This window comes from Bacillus rossius, chromosome 1 (assembly GCF_032445375.1).
Source record: "Bacillus rossius redtenbacheri isolate Brsri chromosome 1, Brsri_v3, whole genome shotgun sequence".
Classification (NCBI taxonomy): domain Eukaryota; kingdom Metazoa; phylum Arthropoda; class Insecta; order Phasmatodea; family Bacillidae; genus Bacillus; species Bacillus rossius.
This window is the reverse complement of record NC_086330.1, coordinates 40497947-40518942: the sequence shown is the minus strand read 5'-3', so window position 1 is coordinate 40518942 and position 20996 is coordinate 40497947.

Sequence of the window (20996 nt, the reverse complement as noted above, 5' to 3'; positions counted from 1 at the left end):
TTTTACAAACATAATATTTATTACATAATTTCTATTCTACTACATGATCATTTGCGAAAGCCAGCAATCTTATAATCATTTAGTTCCGCAGCGGTGTGAAATGACTAATTCTTAGCTCCAATCGGTTTATACTAGACAGAGTCCAGCCAGAACCTTTACAGACAAAGTCCACCTCTTCTTGACAGAGTTTCTGGATACCGTTTTTAACAGTTTGCTTCACATCGTTAGAACTGTAAATTACTGCAGCCGATGTCTTGAATGCACACTTCTTCACTTTGTCATCGAACGGATATGGCTTTCCATATATACAGTCCAACCAAAAGTTATATTTCAAAGGTCCGTTTGTTGCTACATCATCAGTAAGCTGATTGATTATGTCCTCTCTGATATCATCAAGAAAATTACAAATGTCCTTCGACTCACCTAACGTATTTAAATAATAGTAGTCTTTCAATGTTCCACGAAATGCAGACTGCACCAAGTAGAAGCCATTATCGTTCACTTGTAATGCTCCGAACACAGTCTTAGGTTTAGTTCCATGTTCAGACGTCATACCAATCGGTTGCTGCACATCGGTTTTTTGGTTGTACGCTTTCATGTCTCCAATCTAAAGCAAGGAGTCGAAATTTCTGCAGGTAGGTCAGCAGTAGGAGCACAGACTCCACCTTTACATTTGTTCGCATGATGTCGCAAACTGTCAATTCGAGTAAACCATTTAAGGCACTCATCACATCGAAACTTCATGCGAGAAGGATTCTTCGTGCATTTGCTCCGCTCATGTCTTCGTGCATCATGGGAAAATGCGAACGACGTATCACAGTAGCTGCAAGGATACCGTGGTGATGAAGACGATCCTTTCAGACCCGATCCAGATACTGACGTTGCCGCAGTTGCACCATCTCCAGGCATACTCTTATGAACATCAATGCATCATTGTTGCGCCGAAACCTTTACTTTCTGCCGAACAGCAGGACCTTTGCATGCCTTCATGTGCGTTTTCATATTATCTTTTCTGGCAAACTGCTTATGACATTTCTCACAAACAAACATTTTACGATATAGGTTCTTGGCACATTCGCTCCTCTCGTGTCGCCGAGCATTGCTGTTGTTTGAGAAAATCTTGTCGCAGTAACAGCACCGATGTTCGCTAGTTGTCAAATCAGCATCCATTGAAGTCTCCATTGATGGCGAACCAGCGTTCGCCGAGTTTCCCTGTGCAGACAGCACTAGCAGCATTAAAGTCTCTTCTGCTGGCGGTACCACGTCTGTTGAAGTCTCCTCCAGTGTTGACATCGACGTTGCCAACGGGATCTGCTCCACCATCGTCGACGCTAACGTCATGGTTCCCGCAGTCGATGGTACAACCTCCATCGAGTTCGTCGTTAAAGTCGGTAAAGATGCCATCGAGTTCGCAAGAACAGGTAATTACGTGATTAATGCACCAGAAGAAACAAACTAGGTGATCCTTACACCGATGACGTCAGTAACAAACTAAGCATCCTGTTGTCTAGAGCTCGCTTATATATACATGCACCGTATGGAACAATACGCTAGTCAAATCAAGAACCATTTACAATAATACTAGAGTCAAAACAACATTAAAAAAAGAAGGACCATCAACGAAAAGGCAGCACATTTGGAAGCACCGACAACAAAAAGGCAGCACATTTGGAAGCACCGACAACGAAAAGGCAGCACATTTGGAAGCACCGACAACGAAAAGGCAGCACATTTGGAAGCACCGACTACGAAAAGGCAGCACATTTGGAAGCACCGTCATCGAAAAGGCAGCACATTTGGAAGCACCGACAACGTAAAGGCAGCACATTTGGAAGCACCGACAACGTAAAGGCAGCACATTTGGAAGCACCGACTACGAAAAGGCAGCACATTTGGAAGCACCGTCATCGAAAAGGCAGCACATTTGGAAGCATTGTCAACGTAAAGGCAGCACATTTGGAAGCACCCACAACGAAAAGACAGAACATTTGGAAGCACCGACAACGAAAAGGCAGCACATTTGGAAGCACCGACAACGAAAAGGCAGCACATTTGGAAGCACCGACAACGAAAAGGCAGCACATTTGGAAGCACCGACAACGAAAAGGCAGCACATTTGGAAGCACCGACAACGAAAAGGCAGCACATTTGGAAGCACCGACAACGAAAAGGCAGCACATTTGGAAGCACCGACTACGAAAAGGCAGCACATTTGGAAGCACCGACAACGAAAAGGCAGCACATTTGGAAGCACCGACAACGAAAAGGCAGCACATTTGGAAGCACCGACAGCGAAAAGGCAGCACATTTGGAAGCACCGACAACGAAAAGGCAGCACATTTGGTAGCACCGCCAACGAAAAGGCAGCACATTTTGGATGCATCATCGAATAAGGAAGCACATTTGGAAGCTCCATCAACTAAAAAAGGCAAAAGAAAGCACAAGTTATGAGATCTAAGTCTTAGTAAGAAATCATAATACAAAAAATAAAAACATTACATTTTTATAATTTAAATTATTTTATTGCTTTACATTATACAAATGCAAGTAAAACAAGTCAATATTGTATGTAGCCAGCATTCCTCAGTTCCTTGAGTATGATGGATATTTCTTTGATGCACGAATAGTTTCCTGCACAAAGCGAACCATGTAGAAGTCTTAGCCGGTCAACCAATATGTTTGGATCTTTCCATGATGTGTAATCATTCTCTTCTACCACCATCTTCCTTGCACCTTTATAATAAATATTATGATCTCTGGTGTCTTCCGTTTTACCACCAACCTCAGGGTTACTTTCATGTTGGAGACGGTGATCATCACAAGCTTGATCAGATTTATTTAATATATCACGTCGTTTCCATCGTTTCGGTCTTAGGACACCGCCACATTCTTCGATCTTGGCAGCTTTAGGTGCTTCATCATAGTCTATGTCTTTGTCAACAGCCTCAGAGTCACTGTAACAATCACCGTAGAAGGAATCGTTTTCACCCAATTTACCGTAATAATTCGATGTTGATGATGTTGAAGTGTCTTCATCGTCTTCATGCTTCCTTTTTAGGAGTCCATCATTTTTACAAAGTAGGAAAGATCTACTTGAATTCGGCTGGAATATATTCTCACTTTTCACGTTAAGGATTCTTCCACTGTCTTCATTCTTCCGTAAATCATCAACCTTCTTCAATTTAAGTTCTTTGTCGAGATCGGAAGAGCCAAGAAAATTATTGTCGTAATGCAGATCACTCTTCCTTAGGCTAGTAGATTCATCGTTGTCCTCTAGCTTGTACGCAGGCTTGGCGCTACAAGTTCTGCCATGTCTTTTTAGGCTCTCTCTCCGCGTAAACGACTTGCTACATCGAACACAACTTATCATATTGCGCAGTGGATTTTTAACACAGTCATTCTTCTCATGTTGTCTTTTATTCTTTCTCAAGATAAACTCTTTACTGCAAAACTTACACCTATGTTCTTTCGATACAGCGTCAGATCCCAAATCGGAATTCATATTAGTTACTGAGACTAATGCCAGATACCAATTGAGTGTTTTAAATTAGATTCAATACTTAAATAGAAATTTTTTCATATTTCATCAGCGAGAATTAATATATCGCATGCAAAAGTACTTTATGCATGTAGTTCTGCTTTTCAACAATAAATGTCGCCACATGTTGCTTGCAGGTAAATAATATTTAGTTATTTTATGCGGGATGCGGGATGCTCACTATCGATCGCAAAAGAAGGATGGCTTCGTTAGACTCCAAGGAAAAGGAAGTTCGTCTTGCATGTTGGTGCTCCACAGATGTCTCATGGCGTAATATTAATTTGACTGAGTAATGATATTTTGTTAATTCCACCTGATAAAAATATTTCAAGTTTTGATTTAGTAGCAGAAATTATCGAATTAAATGTAACTCCAAATAAAATGACATGTCTCATTAGAACAAAAAAAATCCATGCAGAGAGCGGTTTCTCAGAATAGTCAGAAACACTTGAAGAAACCACAGGAATGATTGCAAGAACACGGGAAAAACCATCAAATTTTGTCAAGAATAATCAGGAGCACACTGAGGAAACCACCATAATATTAACAATAATAATCGGAAGCACACGGAGAAAACCATCATAATATTACCAGATTAATCGGAAGCACACAGAGAAAACCACCACATGTTTTCTTTGATATCATAAAATTACAAGAAAAAATATTTAAAAATAAAAATAAATTAATAAAAAATTTAAAAAAATTAAAAAATGCATAAGTTTCTGCTAGCTTGTAAACTTATCATTGTTGAGCAAAGATAGAGTTCTTGTACAAGCCAGAAATTTATACATTTTTTAATTTTTTTTAATTTTTTATTATATTATTTTTATTTTTAAATATTTTTTCTTGTAATTTTATGATATCAAAGAAAACATGTGGTGGTTTTCTCTGTGTGCTTCCGATTAATCTGGTCAATATTATGATGGTTTTCTCCGTGTGCTTCCGATTATTATTGTTAATATTATGGTGGTTTCCTCAGTGTGCTCCTGATTATTCTTGACAATATTTTGATGGTTTTTCCCGTGTTCTTGCAATCATTCCTGTGGTTTCTTCAAGTGTTTCTGACTATTCTGAGAAACCGCTCTCTGCATGGATTTTTTTTGTTCTAATGAGACATGTCATTTTATTTGGAGTTACATTTAATTCGATAATTTCTGCTACTAAATCAAAACTTGAAATATTTTTATCAGGTGGAATTAACAAAATATCATTACTCAGTCAAATTAATATTACGCCATGAGACATCTGTGGAGCACCAACATGCAAGACGAACTTCCTTTTCCTTGGAGTCTAACGAAGCCATCCTTCTTTTGCGATCGATAGTGAGCATCCCGCATCCCGCATAAAATAACTAAATATTATTTACCTGCAAGCAACATGTGGCGACATCTGTTGTTGAAAAGCAGAACTACATGCATAAAGTACTTTTGCATGAGATATATTAATTCTCGCTGATGAAATATGAAAAAATTTCTATTTAAGTATTGAATCTAATTTAAAACACTCAATTGGTATCTGGCATTAGTCTCAGTAACTAATATGAATTCCGATTTGGGATCTGACGCTGTATCGAAAGAACATAGGTGTAAATTTGCAGTAAAGAGTTTATCTTGAGAAAGAATAAAAGACAACATGAGAAGAATGACTGTGTTAAAATTCCACTGCGCAATATGATAAGTTGTGTTCGATGTAGCAAGTCGTTTACGCGGAGAGAGAGCCTAAAAGGACATGGCAGAACTTGTAGCGCCAAGCCTGCGTACAAGCTAGAGGACAACGATGAATCTACTAGCCTAAGGAAGAGTGATCTGCATTACGACAATAATTTTCTTGGCTCTTCCGATCTCGACAAAGAACTTAAATTGAAGAAGGTTGATGATTTACGGAAGAATGAAGACAGTGGAAGAATCCTTAACGTGAAAAGTGAGAATATATTCCAGCCGAATTCAAGTAGATCTTTCCTACTTTGTAAAAATGATGGACTCCTAAAAAGGAAGCATGAAGACGATGAAGACACTTCAACATCATCAACATCGAATTATTACGGTAAATTGGGTGAAAACGATTCCTTCTACGGTGATTGTTACAGTGACTCTGAGGCTGTTGACAAAGACATAGACTATGATGAAGCACCTAAAGCTGCCAAGATCGAAGAATGTGGCGGTGTCCTAAGACCGAAACGATGGAAACGACGTGATATATTAAATAAATCTGATCAAGCTTGTGATGATCACCGTCTCCAACATGAAAGTAACCCTGAGGTTGGTGGTAAAACGGAAGACACCAGAGATCATAATATTTATTATAAAGGTGCAAGGAAGATGGTGGTAGAAGAGAATGATTACACATCATGGAAAGATCCAAACATATTGGTTGACCGGCTAAGACTTCTACATGGTTCGCTTTGTGCAGGAAACTATTCGTGCATCAAAGAAATATCCATCATACTCAAGGAACTGAGGAATGCTGGCTACATACAATATTGACTTGTTTTACTTGCATTTGTATAATGTAAAGCAATAAAATAATTTAAATTATAAGAATGTAATGTTTTTATTTCTTGTATTATGATTTCTTACTAAGACTTAGATCTCGTAACTTGTGCTTCCTTTTTGCCTTTTTTAGTTGATGGAGCTTCCATATGTGCTTCCTTATTCGATGATGCATCCAAAATGTGCTGCCTTTTCGTTGGCGGTGCTTCCAAATGTGCTGCCTTTTCGTTGTCGGTGCTTCCAAATGTGCTGCCTTTTCGCTGTCGGTGCTTCCAAATGTGCTGCCTTTTCGTTGTCGGTGCTTCCAAATGTGCTGCCTTTTCGTTGTCGGTGCTTCCAAATGTGCTGCCTTTTCGTAGTCGGTGCTTCCAAATGTGCTGCCTTTTCGTTGTCGGTGCTTCCAAATGTGCTGCCTTTTCGTTGTCGGTGCTTCCAAATGTGCTGCCTTTTCGTTGTCGGTGCTTCCAAATGTGCTGCCTTTTCGTTGTCGGTGCTTCCAAATGTGCTGCCTTTTCGTTGTCGGTGCTTCCAAATGTGCTGCCTTTTCGTTGTCGGTGCTTCCAAATGTGCTGCCTTTACGTTGTGGGTGCTTCCAAATGTGCTGCCTTTACGTTGACAATGCTTCCAAATGTGCTGCCTTTTCGATGACGGTGCTTCCAAATGTGCTGCCTTTTCGTAGTCGGTGCTTCCAAATGTGCTGCCTTTACGTTGTCGGTGCTTCCAAATGTGCTGCCTTTACGTTGTCGGTGCTTCCAAATGTGCTGACTTTTCGATGACGGTGCTTCCAAATGTGCTGCCTTTTCGTAGTCGGTGCTTCCAAATGTGCTGCCATTTCGTTGTCGGTGCTTCCAAATGTGCTGCCTTTTCGTTGTCGGTGCTTCCAAATGTGCTGCCTTTTCGTTGTCGGTGCTTCCAAATGTGCTGCCTTTTCGTTGTCGGTGCTTCCAAATGTGCTGCCTTTTCGTTGATGGTCCTTCTATTTTTAATGTTGTTTTGACTCTAGTATTATTGTAAATGGTTCTTGATTTGACTAGCGTATTGTTCCATACGGTGCATGTATATATAAGCGAGCTCTAGACAACAGGATGCTTAGTTTGTTACTGACGTCATCGGTGTAAGGATCACCTAGTTTGTTTCTTCTGGTGCATTAATCACGTAATTACCTGTTCTTGCGAACTCGATGGCATCTTTACCGACTTTAACGACGAACTCGATGGAGGTTGTACCATCGACTGCGGGAACTATGACGTTAGCGTCGACGATGGTGGAGCAGGTCCCGTTGCCAACGTCGATGTCAACACTGGAGGAGACTTCAACAGACGTGGTACCGCCAGCAGAAGAGACTTTAATGCTGCTAGTGCTGTCTGCACAGGGAAACTCGGCGAACGCTGGTTCGCCATCAATGGAGACTTCAATGGATGCTGATTTGACAACTAGCGAACATCGGTGCTGTTACTGCGACAAGATTTTCTCAAACAACAGCAATGCTCGGCGACACGAGAGGAGCGAATGTGCCAAGAACCTATATCGTAAAATGTTTGTTTGTGAGAAATGTCATAAGCAGTTTGCCAGAAAAGATAATATGAAAACGCACATGAAGGCATGCAAAGGTCCTGCTGTTCGGCAGAAAGTAAAGGTTTCGGCGCAACAACGATGCATTGATGTTCATAAGAGTATGCCTGGAGATGGTGCAACTGCGGCAACGTCAGTATCTGGATCGGGTCTGAAAGGATCGTCTTCATCACCACGGTATCCTTGCAGCTACTGTGATACGTCGTTCGCATTTTCCCGTGATGCACGAAGACGTGAGCGGAGCAAATGCACGAAGAATCCTTCTCGCATGAAGTTTCGATGTGATGAGTGCCTTAAATGGTTTACTCGAATTGACAGTTTGCGACATCATGCGAAAAAATGTAAAGGTGGAGTCTGTGCTCCTACTGCTGACCTACCTGCAGAAATTTCGACTCCTTGCTTTAGATTGGAGACATGAAAGCGTACAACCAAAAAAACCGATGTGCAGCAACCGATTGGTATGACGTCTGAACATGGAACTAAACCTAAGACTGTGTTCGGAGCATTACAAGTGAACGATAATGGCTTCTACTTGGTGCAGTCTGCATTTCGTGGAACATTGAAAGACTACTATTATTTAAATACGTTAGGTGAGTCGAAGGACATTTGTAATTTTCTTGATGATATCAGAGAGGACATAATCAATCAGCTTACTGATGATGTAGCAACAAACGGACCTTTGAAATATAACTTGTGGTTGGACTGTATATATGGAAAGCCATATCCGTTCGATGACAAAGTGAAGAAGTGTGCATTCAAGACATCGGCTGCAGTAATTTACAGTTCTAACGATGTGAAGCAAACTGTTAAAAACGGTATCCAGAAACTCTGTCAAGAAGAGGTGGACTATGTCTGTAAAGGTTCTGGCTGGACTCTGTCTAGTATAAACCGATTGGAGCTAAGAATTAGTCATTTCACACCGCTGCGGAACTAAATGATTATAAGATTGCTGGCTTTCGCAAATGATCATGTAGTAGAATAGAAATTATGTAATAAATATTATGTTTGTTAAAGAACTTGTGGTGTTTAATTCCTCGAACCTGTTACTATTATGTTAAATTGATGTTATATTTAATTTTTTTGCATCGTCCTAGATCGTACCAAGGACCTTAGTCGACCTAATCGATCAGTATATAGATTACAAATTTATTTAATGAATTTTGGAATTTTTCCCGAATTTCTAGCTAAATAATTATGGATTTTCAAGATGGCGGCCAAATGACAAGATGTCGGGTGTCACAGCAATAATAAATGATTACTGCACTCTAGCGGATAAGAATTAAACTAACATGGCGTCAGCGCACTCTCGCCGACGATACACTGATGATGGCTTCCAGCAGACGAGGACAAGATGGCGGACATGACGTCATACTACCTGACGATATATATATGCTTTGAAAAAAAAGTGGAGGGAGTCAGTATGCCTGCGTCCACCGCGGGGGAAGGATCGGTCGTCATTTTTTAATTTTTTTGCCTCTGTCGGGTTCGAACCGAGGACTCCGAGCTCCGTGTCGTTAATGTTTGTTTTTTATAAATATTTTATTAAATTTATATTATTTAAATTTTTTTTATAATTTTTTAATTTTTTTTCATTAAAATCGGATAATAAATTTAAAGATGGCGGCCGTAACGGAAATTGCAACGGTGACGTCATAATTCAAAATGTCGGATAACACAATGCCGGAATTTTCTAGAAAACGAAATGACGTCATCCAAGATGGCGGATCCAAGATGGCCGTCGGGGTCAAGGTCAAAGGTCAAGGTCACATCCTGATAGAGGCTTAACTGAGGCTTGAGTTAAGGATGCTTAAGCCTCTATCAGGACATTTCTAGCCGTTGGGATTTTTAAGGAATAAAACGGGAAATTTTCCCTCGAAACGGGAATTTTTCCCTCGAAAACGGGAATTTTTTTCTTAAAACGGGAAATTTTGAGTCATTTTGAGTCAATTTTGAGGAATTTTGAGGAATTTTTGCCGCCGTGACGTCACAAATCCAAGATGGCGGACCGACAATCACAATCCACATCCTGCATCCTGATCTAGGAAATACATTTACATACTACTAACTTGTACGTTTAAACTCTTTTCGGACAATTCATTGGGAATGTCGACGGACAGAGCAGAGCACTCATGAAGACGCACTATAAGTACATAACTAACCACTTGGCTCGATTTGCAATAAAATCATCTGAAGAGAAAAATATGGTTTTTTTTTTAATTTCTCTGCGAAGACGATGGTATTTGTGATAAAATGTTTCAGTTGGTTGAGTTTTTTATTTGCAGTAATGACCTTGAAGTCACGGATGCATCCCACTCAAAAAGCGTTGGTTGATGGGACGGTGAAGAGGGGGGGGGGGGGGGCGCCTTCGGAATGGCACCTTTTGTAGCTCTTATGACTTCGTGGAGATGACGCTATGTCTCTAATTCGTAATAAGTTCCTTGGAAAGTTTTGAAATCTGTTATTTTATATTGTTTATTTTTTTTTAAATGTGTACCCACTTTCACTTAGAAAGAGGAGCAGCTGCTATTCCCCATGCGCGAAGTAACGTATTTTTAATGAATAAAAATGTAAAGCGTATGTATTAGGTCAGAACGGGAGTTGGCCCGCAACTCAACCCCAAGACTACATGCAAATGCAACTGGCTTCCGTTTATGATCTTTGCTTTGAAGTAGAAATCAGTTACTAAATATCATGTGAACAGAAGGTACATCCTGAAGTGTTTTTGTTTTCTACTTCAAAGTCGTTCATGTCTTCATGGAATTAAAAAAAGAAAAAAAAATGAATTGCTTTAGAACGGATTATAAAAAGATTTTTTTTCAATAAAACTTAAACTGGAAATGATTGCATTTTATAGTAAATTTGCTTATAAATTATTAATAAATAACTTTTAGAAATAATAAATTTCCTCAGTAATTTATTAATAAAATTATTTCTTTTAATTTTAATCAGCTTCTCATTGAGACTATCACCAATACGCTCGAAAGGACAATCACAAATTAAAGCTATGATTTGGCTTCGCCATTCAGATTTCAAATTTGCACTATCATGTACATTTTTAAATAAAGGCAGCTGCCATACGTTTCACATAGAAAGTCAACTCACACACGTTTGTCGTACCCAGTTCTGAGAAGTTACGTTTTATCTGAGAACGTGGCAAGGGAATATTTTACATCACAATTTGTGTTCAAAGTCATGAAGGGCATTCAAGAGTTGCGCTTCGCATGCAAATCTCCTGAATAATGTATAACTTTGGGAAAGGTAACGAAAGTTACCGTTCAGCATGCTCTGTACCTTCACTACTTTATTTTTTTTTTCTTCAAGCAAACCAGCTTCTAACTGCCAGTCAGTTAGTATCCAGTAACTTAAACAAAATGCATCCACATATATACAACACAATTTGTAGGAGCGAGGAAGTAACTGAAAGATGGCATTGACACAAGTCCAGTCCGCTTGGCACACAGAAAAAAAAAGAAAAAAAAAACATTTATGTACTCTTACAAAAGATTCCTTTCGAAACCAGTTGCCAAGGAATAGTTTGTAATACACATGACTATAGTTATTTTTGCATAATGAAATACGGTTTTTCGTAATTATTTCTTACACAAATTGGAGCCTAATTTTGTATGTTAATTAATGTTTCACTGAAGAATTTTTTTAAACCATAAAAAAAATAATTGAGTAATCAATATTTTGACTTTATTTTGTTGTATCATGGTAATTACGTGCGCAGTTAATGCTGGAAATTTATTTAGTGAACGGTTTTTACAAATAACTTTAGTTATTGGAGGTAAGGGGACAACACTATTTTGCTGTAATACAATTGTTTAGATGTGAATGTACAAATTTAGAAATATTTGTAACTTAACATGAATATTTCTGTTCCATTTACAAAAAAACATTTACAGTGCACACAGGATACTAAACATGAACGAACGCATTACGATGCTTCAAATAAGCTCCTTACACGGCGAAACGTAAGCCAAAAAAAAAAAGAACGAATAAAGAAGGACGGAATTGAATAGAACGACAGACCAGAGAAAGTGAGGAAGCAACAGCTTCTACATAAAATTAGATACTAATGGATGGAAAAAAAAATGCTTATCTGAACGTTAAAACTAGCAGCATGGAACTTTCTGAACTATAAATACCTATAAAAAAAACATTTCAGCTCAGGCTACAATCGCAAGTATATTTCTAAATTCATGTGTCTTTAAGCAAATTCTAGACAATTCTGGGAAAGGAATGAGTATTACAAAACGATGAATTAAACATTTTCGTATGTTTCAATGTTTTAAGCAGCCAAAATGTTTCGACTGTTTTTTAGTCTAACCATCCAGAATTATTAGATATATGGAATATTCTCGATAAAAATGTCAAGGCAATGAGCCGGCGAAGGTACTTGAGTTTTGTTCTCTGTCAACAATAAGAACTCCCTTCAAAATGGCATAATTGTTTATATCTAAGTTAAGCACAAAAAAATTTTACAATTTGGTTATTAAGAAAATTTCAGTCAAAATATTTGCTTAGTATTCAAAATATTTACGACCATTTTGAAGGGGCTCGTTATTGTGCATGCAAAGGGAGTGATAAGTATTGTTTCTGCGACTTCTTATTGGTTAAAACATGCAGTAAGTGTTGGTCATGCCTATTAAAACGATTTTCAGCCGAACTTTTTAGGTTAATATTCATAAGTTGTACATGCTACTTTGAAAGTATTTGGTACTACGTATAATAAAGGAGTTAAAGAGATTGGTTTTTCTTAAACCCAATTATTCACATCCTTTGTAATTATGGTTATGTAATCAAATAAACTTTTTTATTTTGCACAAAAGTTTTCGTTATTACTTAGAAGGTTTAATAATTATAAACGGATCCAATATTTTTCATATTTCAGGAGATAGAGGTGTTTTTTTTTTAATTTAAATCACTTTTACCTTTCCTACCTTTAAATCGAGGTAGAATTTTCATCTTTTTTTTAAATTTTTTATATCAGTCTTTAAGTAATCTTTGGCTTGCACTTAAATAGCATTTATCTAATACATAAAAAAATGGCTGCATAAAAACGCTTGATTTGACTGTAGTTGTGGGGTCTGGACTCTACTAAACGAAAAAAAAAAGTGGAAATTTTTCCGTTCGTCGCTCACTGTCGACGACTGCAATTGGTGGACCCGTGGGGGAGGGAAGGTGAGGGAGTCTTTCTTTGAAACCTATTAAAACAAAAAAAAAAATTATAAAAGGACTGAAAGGAGAGGAAGGCGCTGCAGTAATAAACACGGCTGTCTCCCGGAAGGCAGCTCTCCACCTAACGATGCCCTCTCGAACAAACAATGCCTCCGGCGGGCGGAATAAATTAATGGGGGAAAGGCGTCGCAGCAAGCAGGGTGGGTTAGGGACTGCAGGGCAGTGTTGCCACGTTTCCTTACTACCGAGAGCACTTCATGATTCGGCACATTCTGCAGTCCGGCACAGACCTAACCACTCGTTGAATGACGATCTTGCACTGTGATTAAAAAAAAAAAACTGGATCACTACGGAATAGTGAAGTAGCTTGGTTTCTGGATTGTAGCCGTTTCCTTGGCAAATAATTCACCGACGTTTCAGTCGACATTGCAGTCGCCATCATCATCATGGAGCAGTTACCTACTGCAGTCACCTACAGCCGGTAACTGCTCCCTCACGATGGCGACTGCAATGTCGACCGAAACGTCCGGTTAATTATTTGCCAAGGACACGGCTACAACCTAGAAGCCAAGCTACTTCAGACAATGGCCGTGAAAGCCTGCGAACATTACTACGGAATAGTGTTTTGATGCATACCCGGAAATTTATGCTTTGTGTTGTCCCAGTACTTCCAATAGATAAAGTTATTTGTAAACCGTTCCCGGGATAGCTTTCCAGTATTAAACAGCGCACGTTTATCAGCATACCAAAACAAAATCAATCAAATGATTGAATATTCAGTTATCTTTTCTATCGGTAAAAAAAAAAGTAATGCGTAATTTCAACATCAATCAAAATATACCTATATTTAGCACCGTTTTTTTGTAAGATATACTCAGTATTAGCTCGAAAAACCTATTTCATGTGAGCAAAAATATAAACTTAGCCATGAATTTTACAAATTTACTTTATGTATTTTGTAGTATTACAAAATATGTATTGGCAACTGGTTTTCAAAGGACTATTATGTAAAAGTTCAGAAAATATTTTTCTGTGTGCCAGGTCACACTGCTGCTTTGCAGATGTTTTTAGTTCGCTCAGAATTTTTAGTATCTGTCGATTTTCATTTCAGTATAGTGTTTACCATTTTACAGAGAGCCACTTTTCATATTTGGTATGCCCGTTGAAACTTTATTTAGGTTTGATAATCCGCTACAAACGCTAATACGGTATGGATAGTATCTCAAACGTGCCGTATTTTATACCTTTCACTGCAGTATATGAAGTTTTTCAAAACACTTTTTTCATTATAAATGAAAATGTTTATTTTTTCAAGGTTTTTTTTTCGTGCTTCTAAAAGTTTTCATTTAAATAAAGGATTTATATATTTAGCTTCCGTATGAATATCTGAAAACAATGTTATTCGACGGTTCTAAAGACAGCTTAACTAAACACTAGACTCATAGATAGGGGCATGCATAATTCGCGAAAAGGTTCCGAGACTAGATGAAAGTTCAAATACTGTAACATCGTGTGTGTTTCGCGATTAGACGAGTTTTTTTTTCAGGTACACGCCGATTGTCACAGCATCGATCGCAGTAATTCTGCGTGGTAGCCGACGCGTTCTGATTGGCCCGGTCAATTAAGTCAACGACGTATCTAGACAATCATGAAGAAGAAACTGCTGACACTTTGTTGCAGTAAAATACGCCTCCACACGTTTTCGCAAAAAAAAATGCCTGCCCCTACTCATCGATTGAGTTTTCTAGTACGAAAAAATAAATGGAAGTTGATCTTAATTCTGTACGTTGGTAAATGACAGTAAATTTAGTTGAAAGCTTCGACAAAATTTTACGTGCAACCGGCAACACAGGAGCGGAATGGCAACATCTCTCTCTCTCTCTCTCTCTCCCTCTCCCGACGATGAAACGTTCGGAATTCAAACCCGAGCTGAGGTTCTCTGGCCACGTGGTGACCCTGTGGTGGACTGACTTGCGTCATGTCCAAGAACACTTAATAGTAGGCTGAGCCACACTTTCTGCGAGCTCCGTGGTGGGCCCGAAATTATAATGCAATTCCCAACGAAATAAAAAAATCCCAAGAACTACCGTTCCAGATCACACTGCAAAATTCTTCCTAATGAAAAGGCCGTACAAGCACTAAACCATAAATTGCTCGCCTTTGCCGGGTTCGTTATTTTCGGCCGGTGGAATCATTTCTATAACATTATCCTGGTGAATTTCTCTATTAAAGTATTAAAATATTGGTTGGAAATTTTCGGATATTTGTAATTCCACATTTTGCGATATAAAATTCTGTAACTTTATCAATGAATATTTGTGTTTATTTACCCGTGGTCTTCCATCTTAACCAACGAACTATATATAAATATATATATACGTTATTTCAAAAGAAAATTATGTTTACTACAAGTTACGGGCTGAAATTTGAAGTTATGATGTAAGACTATTTATTAGTCACCAGCCAGTTTTCGAAATTACTTGCTCATATATATTTTAATAATTTGATATGACCAATTGACGCGATCCACGAACCGAACAGCCCCAAAACAACTGACTATTCAACATCGTCGCAAAGAACATATGCAACTTTGTGGAGTGCATTACGCATAAGTGTTAAACTGTTTGCCCTGTTTCGTATCGATTCATATCTACTTTAGGAAAATACTAGGTAATTCAATTTATTGTTTCGAGTTTCTTACAATAAAAAGTGCCAGCACAGATATTTTATAAAAAAAAAATTATTTGTTTCTTGTGTAGACAAAACATGTGACTTTTGTCTTCAATGTTTTTTAAAAAATCAATTCATAACATTTAGTGAAGGGTGAAATATTTGTTTATTTGCCACTAAATCATACCCAATCGACGCAGTGAAATTCACCTGTATTAATTTATTTTAATGTAAGCATATAAAATATGACACGAAGTAAGAAACTAATCACTCCCAATAACTTAAAAAAAAATATTTTCCAAATAAAATAATAAAATGTGTTCTTTGCACCGCAATAGGTTGTAAACAAGTTATGTAAAAAAATACTCATTGACCAAATACAAGCAATAAACATAATAATATAATAACTGCAAATACAAATTAAGAGGGTAAAATAAAATTTTAATTATAGTTAAGAACAGCGTCTGGGCGGTAAGCAAGTATACCACCTAGGCCGCCGAGTGCAACGTAATTAATATATAAACTGCGTTTAAATTTTCAAAGGCTTTTTTTTTTCTTCTCGGAATTGGCTGGCCAAATAGCTTTATTATTTTAAGGGGCGAATACCCTGAAGGTATAATTCTAATACACCATGTCTCACCCCTAAGATAATTTCCCCAGAATCGTACTCTCCCCATGTCAGGTAAATCTCTAAATGACCAACTTCAGTATACCTTTATCTTAACTGTGTACGCTGCGCCTACATTTCAGAGAAAGGTTTGCGTTGCGGTATTCTCATCCTTGCGTTTGGAACAACGTTGGTCCGAAAGCCAAGTGTACCATAAATCCCTTCTGCTCCCCCCCACCCCTTCCTACTACAAACACAGAGGGATTTTTTTTTAAACGTTATTTTCTGTTTTTCCGCAATGAACGCCCGCTCCTGGAAATTTATCAATCGCGCTCCTTGCGCGCCGAGAGTTGCACTGGGAAAACTAAATTAACTCTTCTATTGTTAAATCGGGCGAGATTTATAGGTGCGGAGTCGGCGTGCCTGTCGCAGGGATGGTAGAGAGCGTGGGGCGGGGCCAAAGTATTTTTTTATTTGCGTTTGACAAAAGGGGGTGGGAAGCGGTCCGAGCATCGTTCCGCCCGCTGCCCGTCGGGCGAAAACCACCCTTGCAAGCGCTGGGAAGCGTGGTTGAGTGGCCCTGCACGACTACTCTTTGATATAAATAAATAAATAAATAATTTTTTATTGCGTGATCTACTCCGGAACCGCCTCTTCGCGCCAGGGTATCCGGAACCGTAAACCCGCTTCTTCAGAACCGGGAATGTCCGTACTGGTCTTCAATGGAACCGAGAATTCCCGGTACTTTCGGTACATCGTAGTATATATTTTTTTAATTAATGTTGCAGCATTCGGTGATTGAAGTAGGAATAGTTAGTTTTGAACTATTAAACAGGTTTTTGTAACCAAAAGTTAAGATATAAATATTTGTGTTATCTTTAAAAGATTTGTGCAATGGGAGCGCATGACTTGATGTAAGTTTTTGGACATACGCCATTGCTAAGAACTTTTTCTGTTTCTTTTTAAGCAATTGTTTGCTTAATTTTGTGTGTTTTTTGTCTTTCTTGTGTATTTTTATTTATTTTATTTATTAGTTTTTCTTCAACAGAAAAAGTTCTTAGCAATGGCGTATGTCCAAAAACTTACATCAAGTCATAAATATTTGTGTTAAAAAAATTTTTAATGCGAAAAAAGTATCTACTAAGTGAACATCCCACCTAATTCTCAGCCTTACTCTCAATCTTTATCTTTGGAAGGAAAAGAAACTAAACAGATAATCGTTTTAACGCATGACAAATGATATAATTATTAACTTAAAATAACACATATTCTTTTCATAACAAACTTAAAAAAAAATTTATCGTTATTCAAAGAATGTTGGCTCAATTTGCAGGTTCCAGCACACACTCAGCAGGCCGAACACGGACTGACCACTGAGGAGCGCGACTGACTCACTCCCCTCACCAGGCCAGCAAGGATCGCCTCGCCAGAGGAGAGAAGCGATTGAAAGTAAACTTAGCGCGCAATAAAAACGAAATATATGCCGTCTCTATCGAGTCCCTAAAGAACCGAAAGAACAGGAAATCGATTTTTAATTCCTCTTTTTTTTTAATATATAAAATGTACCAGGAATTCCTGGTACTTTTGGGACCGGTTCTGAACCCTACTTCACACGGAACGAAAAAAAAAAAAAAAACGGAGATGGCCAAACTCGTAAACAATCACATATGTGACGATCCGCATAAGTAGGGGCCGGAGGAAAAAAACAACAAATTCGCTTGTTCAGTGACACATAGGATGGACCCCACAACCCTCTGCACTCTCGGAAAAAAATGCCATCTGCTCAGTGGAATCTGACTTGTCAACTTTCTCCACCAAATAGTCTGTGATTAGGTACTTCTTTGGCTCAGGGTATGTCATTGGCTTACAGTCCTCCAGATTAGCGGCGAGCCAAGAGCAGAAGCAGCACAAATGTATGGTTATTGGAATTTCTACCTATCTCTAAGTGAACACGTAATTTTTTTTACGGTCTCTACGCCATAATGTGAACGTCACCTACGAAATCTCTGATCACAAAAAAAAAATACCCTTGAAACGGTCAAACATCGATACAATTTTTCCCCTTTGCCACAAACACAAGTCGACAACCCAAACTTAAGATTTTTTATATTTTTTTTCGATTGGTCAAACGAAACTTTAAAATAATTTTCTGGAGTTTATGTTCGCTTTTAACATTACATTATAGAAATTATTGTGCTTGATAATTATTTTCCTTAACGAAAAGATGTTGAACGTCTGACTTAATCTCCTGAAAGGGAAATTAATGTGGCTGATGATTTATTATTCGGCTGGATGCTTAATAGTTGCTAACTTCTTCCGCAGATTCGCTTCCAAGCACCAAATTACTGTGGAACACATAAACACGAATGAACACGTCATGAACAGGTCATTAGCTTTAAAACATGCGAAATTACATCCTAAGTGAGCCATATGAATTAACTGCAGTTAACTGTTCACTGGACATATACGAGTATATGTATTTAGCAGTTTCACTAACTACAGATTTCGGAAACTGCTTTCCAAAACGACATACCCACTGCAACTCTATGAGTACCTTTATAAATAAATATATACATATAATGGATCCACTGTCACAGAACTGCAATCTCTTGAAGTATTAATAATAATAAGATATTTTTGAATTAAGATTGTGACGTGGAAACAAATTTTCTAATATTTTCTTTGCAGTTACAAAAAAAAATCCTTTGGGCACAGCCTACAGATGTCAGCAGAATTTCGAACTACCTTTTTCTTCTGGAAATGTTCTGGAAACTTCTATAAACTTCTGTACCATTTAAAAAAAAATTAATGTACATAAAATCGTATATGTTCTTTAATATTCCATAATGTTCGATAAAATATTTTCTCATATTCCATGTAGTGAAAATGTTTCGAAGTTTATAACTAAATGCATCCAGCATTCAATAATTTACAATGAATTTCATATTATGCCTTCTAAGGCCGTTATGCATTTTTCTGACCTTCAAAAGTCATTTTTACACCTTGCAATAAAATGTGTTCTATAAAAATTTTCTTTAGAGCAAGGTTTAAGATAGTATTAAGATAGCTTAAAATAAATTTGAAGAAATCTGATGGTAAGGAATTTTGAATTTTTTTAAATTTCGACCCCTGTTATTATGGTCAAGTTCGTTTCATCAAAAAATTGTTTAACCAAAGGTATTAGATAAAGTTTAGAATAGTTGTAAAAATTATAACGGATTTTATTGTATATCTACTAAAAATTAGATCTTTATTGTCTTTCTGTACATGGTAAGAAATTTTTTAATTATTCTTGTTATTCCTAGCCCCGTTTTTTCCACCCCTTGCAGTTATGGTTGGTCAAATAAAAAATTTTTTGGACAAATATTTTTGGTGTTACTCCTACAAGCTATAAAACGTTCAAAAAGATGTGAGGTTTGTTATAATAAGGGAGTTATGGCGAATTTTCTGTTTTACAAAAAACCTGTCCCATTTCTGCCCTTTTGGTCGGATTTTACCCATTAACGAACTCAACCAAAATTTTAAATTACTGTATTTTATACATCAGTTGAGAATTAGGTAATTTGTGCAAAATGGCGGAATTTATAGTGACCATAACAATATGATATTTATAGATGTATATATACATAAATAAACATAAAAACCTTTGAGATGACGATGATTTTGCTGCGTTCTCCAGGTTTGTTGTCTGTCTGAATTTACTGTTCTTGTTTAAACTGTCTTGTCATTGACATCCCACTGTGTTTGTCTATCTGTTAATTTTTCGTGGTTATATTCCTTCCACGCAAATATTGTGCTGTCTGATATTCAAAGTTAGAATGTGTTCGTCTGTTCTATCGTCGTTGTGTTGTCCTAATACCTGTTTGGTTTCATCGTCAGGGTCCATCTGTTTGATATCAGCTGGTTTAAGTCTTTTTCTTTCTGGGTATATTTTTTCACTGTTTTTTAATACCTTATTTTGTATTCTTGAAATTTTTTTCCATGGCAAACAGTGCGAACCTGCAATGACCACCAAAGAAAATGTATTAGGCTATATAAAAATTCCCCAGTTGCATGAATAATTTAGATGAAGTAACAGTTTAGTTCTTTCGCTTACAATGCGAGCCCAATGACACTTACTTACAAGCAGCGTCAATTCCATCGGCAGGCAATTGAACTAGCAGGGTAGTGTTTTCGGAGCAGGGAGTGGCGTCTGAGATTAAAATCAGCAGACCGCCACAATGAAGAAGCGATAGGATAAAAGAAAAAAGAAAAAAAAGGGTACAGGAAGGTAAACATATCGGAAGAAGTTCTTCAAGACCACCATTTCACAGTACATGACATGCAGGGAAATGCAGGATTGCCAGATCTGGAAAATAATTTCTGAATCGCCAGATACAACAGACACAGGTAATTTTAAATTGCAATTTGTAAACCTTTAGCTAAACCAACAAGAGCATGTCAAACGGCCCCATTGGAAAACCAATTTCAAGACGTCATTTCGTTAATTATCACTTATAGACGAAGTGTTTTGAAGTGGATGCCACTTCAAACCGCGCGCCGCCGACAGCCTCCGTTCCTTTCCCCCTCCCACACTGCCGCCGCCTTCCCCTTCCTTCCTCCCCTTTGCCGATTACCATGACGTCACTGGGATTATAAATTGGTGGGCCCCCTGTGGCCTCGGGTCTGTTCCGGTCCGGAGGTGTCGCGACATGGTTTTGGTATGTATGCTAAAGCAGTCGTAACTTTAAATTACTGTGAAGTGGCCACGCTCTTGTTGTTTAGGTAGCTTAAATTCTCCTGAGGTTAGGGTTTTATATTCTAAATCCTATTTCGGCCGCCACTTTTAAAAAATTTGGTTTTGGTTTCCTGTGTCTGCTTCGTTTGCTTTGATGTTAATTTTCTGTTTGATGTACGACTGCTGCGCGATACCCGAACCATGGCGCGACACCCCCAGAAT